Source organism: Macrobrachium rosenbergii, chromosome 13 (assembly GCF_040412425.1).
Source record: "Macrobrachium rosenbergii isolate ZJJX-2024 chromosome 13, ASM4041242v1, whole genome shotgun sequence".
Classification (NCBI taxonomy): Eukaryota; Metazoa; Arthropoda; class Malacostraca; order Decapoda; family Palaemonidae; genus Macrobrachium; species Macrobrachium rosenbergii.
This window is the reverse complement of record NC_089753.1, coordinates 41,676,090-41,682,798: the sequence shown is the minus strand read 5'-3', so window position 1 is coordinate 41,682,798 and position 6,709 is coordinate 41,676,090.

Here is a 6,709-nt window from a genome sequence, read left to right as displayed (position 1 = left end):
ATTAGTGAAATTAAAGCACTGTTACAACAGATTACGGTTGAGAAATGAATTTTTTTTTTTTGTCTATCCGTAAAGCTGTCAGTATCCGTACAGAGCTAAATAGCCTTTAAAAACGTTAGTTTCAAAAAAATCTTGCTAAAGGTCAAAAGAAGATTCCTAGCTCTGTATGAAACTCTGCCGTTAAATAATACCTCTGGAAATATCCAACACACCATAATAAAAAAGAATTGCTGTAATAGTTTTCAGGAATACGTAAATACCCCATATCCCTATCTTTACCCGCAACCCCTCCGGTCCTGCGCATCCTATCTGCCCCTACCGGCATTACAAGGGATATGCAACGGAGGGGGAGGGGGAAGGGAAAGGGAAGGGGGGAATGGATGAGTGGAGTCTGAGGGAGCTAATTTCGCTCTGGATGTAAACAAGGGACGGGTAATGTCAACACAGAAGCACTCTTCTTCTTCTTCTTCTTGGTATTCTTCATGACCTCCTATGAGGTATACATAGGGTTCCAAATACTACCGGACCCAAGATTCCCATCTGAGGCCGACATTAAGCCAACACTGCGAATGAGAAATGGTTCCTATTTCAGCGGGTCACTCCATAGCTACCTCAGACTGCATGTGGATAATACTCTCATGTGCAACAACAAATCTACACTATGTACACATTCACACGTACACAACCACATCAGTTTTATGTGCATTATAAACTACAACAATACATAAACAAACGTCACCGTGGGGGTTCATAGACAAAAAAAGACTGTTTACAAAAAGAATTAGAAATATATAAACAAATAAAACACTAGCCCACGACCCTCCTCCACAAACAGGACACACACTAGACAACAAACGCGCCCAAACACGCCCGCGTGCGCGTAAAATCTCCCACATAAACCGCAGACACAATGTGCATAAAAACAACAAAATGTGATACGACAGTCTCCTGGTGAGTGAGTCTCTCTCCCCGCTGGCTTCTGGTCTCATGGGAAATGGCTCGACAACACAGCGGCGTGCCCGGACACATGAAAGCCGCTCTGCCTCGAGAGATAAAGTGGTCGATTGGGGATACATAAGTGGCTGGGTGACTAGAAGAATGACTGAAAGGAGAGCTGTTCTAAGGGTCTAGAAATGACAGGAGAGGTATATATACAGTATGCGAAGTAACTGAGTGAGGAAGATGACAGGCGACTGAACAGAGAGCTGTTCTAAGGGCCTAGAAATGACAGGAGAGGTATGCGAAGTAACTGAGTGAGGAAGATGACAGGTGACTGAGCAGATTCTAAGGGCCTAGAAATGACAGGAGAGCTGTGCGAAGTGACTGAGAGTGACGTGGAGGAGAGGCGACCGAAAGAAGAGCTGTATTAAGGGCCTAGAAATGACAGGAGAGATCTGAGGATGAATGAAAGTGACTGCAAGAGTGACTGAAAGGAAAGCTGTTCTAAAGCCATGAAAAAGACAGCAACTGAACAGAACTGTGTCTCGTCAGACCCTAGTTTACTGTACACGCACGAGGCAGGGGAGACGTGAGGAGTGACTGAAACAGTGACTGCAACAGTGACTTCGTTGTCGGCTGTATTCCATTATTTAATGAATAATTTAATAAAAATAACAGTTATACTATAGAGGTGAGTGAAAACAGCTCTTATGACATCAAAAGTGTCTGAAAAAATAACTGTTAAATTATTGAAGTTGCCTGAAAAAAAAGCTATCCTGGGTGACTGATAAATAAAAAACGCTATCCTCAGTGAATGAGGAATTGACTGAAATTAAGAACTCGGTGAATGCAAAAGACCAATGTATCAAGTGATTGGAAGAGTGGCCAAGAAGAAAGCTTGGTTAAATTACTAAAGCGTAACTGAGAGAAAAACCATCATGTGCATGAAAAAGAGCTGAACCACTTAAACCCAAAAATGACTGAAAAGAAGCGAGTTAAGTATAATGACTGCAAAGGATATACTGAAAAGGATATAAAAACCGACTGTGAAAGCTGTACTAAGTGACAGGAAAAGTTATAAAAATCATGAATAAACAAGTAAAAAATGCGCCGAAGTTTCTCCGGAGCAATCGAGTTTTCTGTACAGCGTATAATGCCGTATGAAACTCTCGGCCACCACGACCGAGCAGCGGCCGGGCAGTGTTGCCAGATCTACAGAAATTTCTGTATTTCTACTGGATTTTCCACAAATCTACAGAAATACAGAATTTTTTTCATTTTCATCTTAAATCTACTGGATTTTGTTGCACATGACTCAGAAATTCTCAAGAAATTGCCCTGATAAAGCAGTAATCTTTAAATTCTAATATCTGTCCATCAAAAAAAAAAAAAAAAAGTTTAAATCGAATATGAATGATACCAATGTATTTGGTGTTGCGGGGACGATTCGATTGCATTACTCGATGCCTCTAAGCGGACATGTGCCATACCGACTCATACGTGTTCAATTCACACACTGGATGGACTCCTCGGGAACGTTTCTGTTTCTCTCACCAGTGCAGTGACCAGAGTCTCTAAGTCGTTACACATTATAAATCTGTGCTTGCTACGAAACTTTATCTGGAGTTCATTTCACAATAGATTTTGTAATCGAGGTTGGTTTCCTAAGAATATTAACATTTCTTAGTGTTCATTCTGATATGGATAAAATTGATTACTATTTATTAGATCGAAAACTGTAAATAGGATATCTTGCTTACTTGCTCAGGACCAAGGCTGGCCTGGTAGTACGGTACGGTTAGGAATGTTTTTCTGTACTTCCTATTTGGCTGAAATACTGTACCATTATACCGTACCGTACCCTCACTTATCTTTCCGTACCATTCAGTACATTAAATATACCGTACCGTAATTTCGTACTTTTATCGTTCCATATATATTAGCAAGATCCTCTCTTAATGAACATTTTAATAGTAACCGGCGTGAATTAGCGAAGCAACACTTTAGAAAGGACGATAGATTATCATTTAATATATATGTAAATATATTATGTAGACTTAAAACTAAACAACTATAGTTTAGGGCTATAGTTTAAAAGAATATACAGTTGTCAAAAGATAAATACTATTACTACTACTACTACTACTACTACTACTACTACTACTACTACTAATAATAATAATAATAATAATAATAATAATAATAATTCAAATAGTTACTCAATATAGTAATGTATAATAACCATGTATTATTGCTACTACTACTACTACTACTACTACTACTACTACTACTACTACTACTACTACTAATTTTTCCGTACTCGAATTGCACCGTACCGTAATTTAGTAAAATTATCATACCATACCTTTCCGCACTATAATGCCAGCCTTGCTCAGAATACATTCACCAGGTGATTTTTTTTTTTTTTTGTCACTGTCTTAACAAGAAAACATGGTTGATTCATTTAGTTTATTATATGGTGCTTTTTTAATGACTATAAACTAATGTTATGACTTTTTACACAAGTAATTACACAAGGGCTTGTGTCCTTACTCTTTACAGGGGTGACTTGCATTTGTCTTAACATGGCCTCAAAGAATGATGACCCTGGTGAAGGCACTAGTAAACAATCTGGGCAACCCTCTCAAAAGAAAAGGAGATATTTGCAGAAATACACCAAGTCTTGGGAATCAGAACAAGAATTTCATGGATGGCTTAAAGAAAGTTCAAAGGGGTCACTGTTTGCTTATTGTTCTGCATGTAACGTTCATCTTACATTAGGTGGAGGTAAACTTGACTTGAAAAAGCATGCTGTTGGGAAAAAACACGTTCAGAATTGTTCAATGTTAGCTAAGCAGCCATCTGTTCTTAGTATGCCTTCAGTGTCAGGTAAGAAGAAATTAGATGATGCTGTCAAGGAAAGTGAAATCAAACTTGCCACTTTTATTTGTGAGCATGATTTGCCAATTAGAGTTATTGAACACATGCCAGATCTCATCAAAGCTTTATGTCCTGATTCAGATATTGCTAAACATATTCAGTGTGGTCGCACAAAATTAACTTCTATTGTGAGAAATGTAACAGGAGAACACAGTTTTCAGCTTCTGGTAGAGCACTTACGAAGTTCGAAATTTTCACTCATTGTTGACGAAAGCACAGACAAGGGTTGTATAAAGCATCTTTGCATGATTGCTAGGACATTTATGAATGATGAGGTAAAAGATTGCTTTCTTGGCCTAATTCCCTTGCAAAATGCCACAGCAGTTTCACTGTATAACTCTATTGTGAAATTCTTTAATGATCATGAAATTCCATACAAATCTAACATGATTGGCTTTGCATCTGATGGTGCCAATGTAATGCTAGGGACACAAAACTCATTATCTGTCATGCTCAAAAAGGATATTCCAGGACTGTTTATCATGCGATGCATATGCCATTCTTTTGCACTTTGTGCATCCTATGCATGTTTAAAATTGCCTAGAGGGGTGGAGGACCTCGCACGTGATGTGTACAGTTATTTTAATTGTAGCGCAAAACGTATGGGGGCTCTAAAGGAATTTCAGTTGTTTGTGAAAGTTGAGCCGCACAAGCTGCTCCATCCGAGCCAAACTCGTTGGTTCTCATTGCATATGGTTGTTTCGAGGTTGCTAGAGCAATATGATGCCCTCAAACTTTATTTCACAGGGGCTGTCCTTGAAGAAAGACTTTTAGCCTGTGAAGGTATTCTAGATAAACTCAATAATCCCATAACTAGACTGTATCTCGAATTCTTGAATTATGTTTTGCCCATTTTCAACAATCTGAATAAGCAAATGCAGTCGGAAAGCAGTCAGATTCATAAATTACATAGTTCTATATCTCACTGCTACCGAACAATCTTGAACTGTTATCTAAAGGAAGATAGCTTAAGAAACAGATCACTTGGCAGTATTGCATTTGCTGATCCTCATAACTTTAAAAAGCTAGAAAACATGTATATATCTTGGTGCTCAAGTTGGCATGTCACTTTCGAGGGATCATGGATGAATAGAATCAAAAAGTATTCAAGAATTTCGACAGCGTTGCTTGTCATTTTACATTGAAGCTGCTAGTCAAATATTGAAGAGATATTCTTTCAACAACCCAGTCTTTCAAAACTTAGAAGCATTAAACCCTGCGGTTGTGAAAAGTAAGGCAGTAACTTCTCTTGCACCTTTTATGGCAGGTTTCCCATCTTCGTCCTTTCTCACTGAGAACATGGTGCAAGGCATTGATGATGAGTGGATGTCACTGCTAAGCTCAGAGCTATTGACTAGTTCTAGTGATGAAATGGCAGTTACATTCTGGATAAAAGTAAGAGATGCAAAGTCTGGGAATGGAGACCCCCATTTTCCTCTTTTATCGAAGTTCATGTTAAACTTGTTGTGTCTCCCACACTCTAGTGCAACGGTTGAAAGAGCATTTTCGGCCGTGAATAGGCTTAAAACTAAATTAAGGAATAGGTTAGCCACAGAAACCATCAGTGGAGTGTTGCACACGAAAAGATTTCTAAGTAATAGCAGCTGCAAGTGTTATAATCCACCAATAGATAAGTCATTGCTAGATAAATTCAATAGCAGCATGTATAAGAAGGGCATTATTAAGGATACTGAGGATAGTGATGAGGATTAGTATGATAATTTCCAAGTTCCAACAACATATCTCCCAGTCTAGTGTAGTAATTATGAGTACAATAAGTGAACTAATATTTTTGTTTTACTAATAACTTGCTAAGTATCTATATCATTAAGGGCCACAGCCAGAATTGTTCAGAAGCTTTAATTATGGCATATAATTTTGTTTTCATTATTGTCGTTCTTTCTAGGCCTAGAATATTTTGCATTGTCGCATTATTCATTTCTAAAATTACGGTAAAGCGTGTCTACATATAAAAGGACTAACATTTATATTATTTATGCAAATTTATGCATCAAATCATAATTCTCCAAGGTTAGGCTAAAGCATGTCTGTAAAAGGATCAAATTTATGCTATTTTTTTTTTTTAGTTATGCATCAGTAACTTCGAATATTTGTATTAGAAAACAAATAAAGTAAATATGAATAATCTACAGAAATTTCATTAAATCTACAGAAAAAAATGAACAAAATCTACAGAAATTTTGCCAAGGGCATCTGGCAACACTGGCCCTCAGTTGCTCCCCAGATGCGGTCAAGTGAAGATGCGTCGGCGGATTATAGCTAACCTTAAATAAGATAAAAACTACTGAGGCTAGAGGGCTACAATCTGCTTTGATCACTGGAGGGTGGATGATCAACATACCAATATGCGGCCCACTAGCCTCAGCAGTTTTTAAGTTTTCTTTTACAGAAAACTAAAAAGAGAGATTTGTGGTAGTACTCCTATTATGCAATCAGCCAACTACCAATCAGCAACTCTTTACAACCGATCAGAGAGGCAACAGTCATTCCGATATCACGGTGCAACGGCAAGAGTGATTGACATGTTAACGGACAGACGGACTAATGACAGATTTATGAACGGGTGGGGAGGGCGTTATCACGCTGCCATTAACTTTCGACGGAGAGAGAGAGAGAGAGAGAGAGAGAGAGAGAGAGAGAGAGAGAGAGAGAGAGAGAGAGAGAGAATTATTCCAGTGACAAAAGTGATTTCAAAAATACATAACCGCAAAAAGATAAGATAAAAATGATACATTACATTCTCAGCCGCGTTATTAATCATATTCTTGTAATGTAATAGTAAACAGTAATCCCCATTTACTTAAGGAAG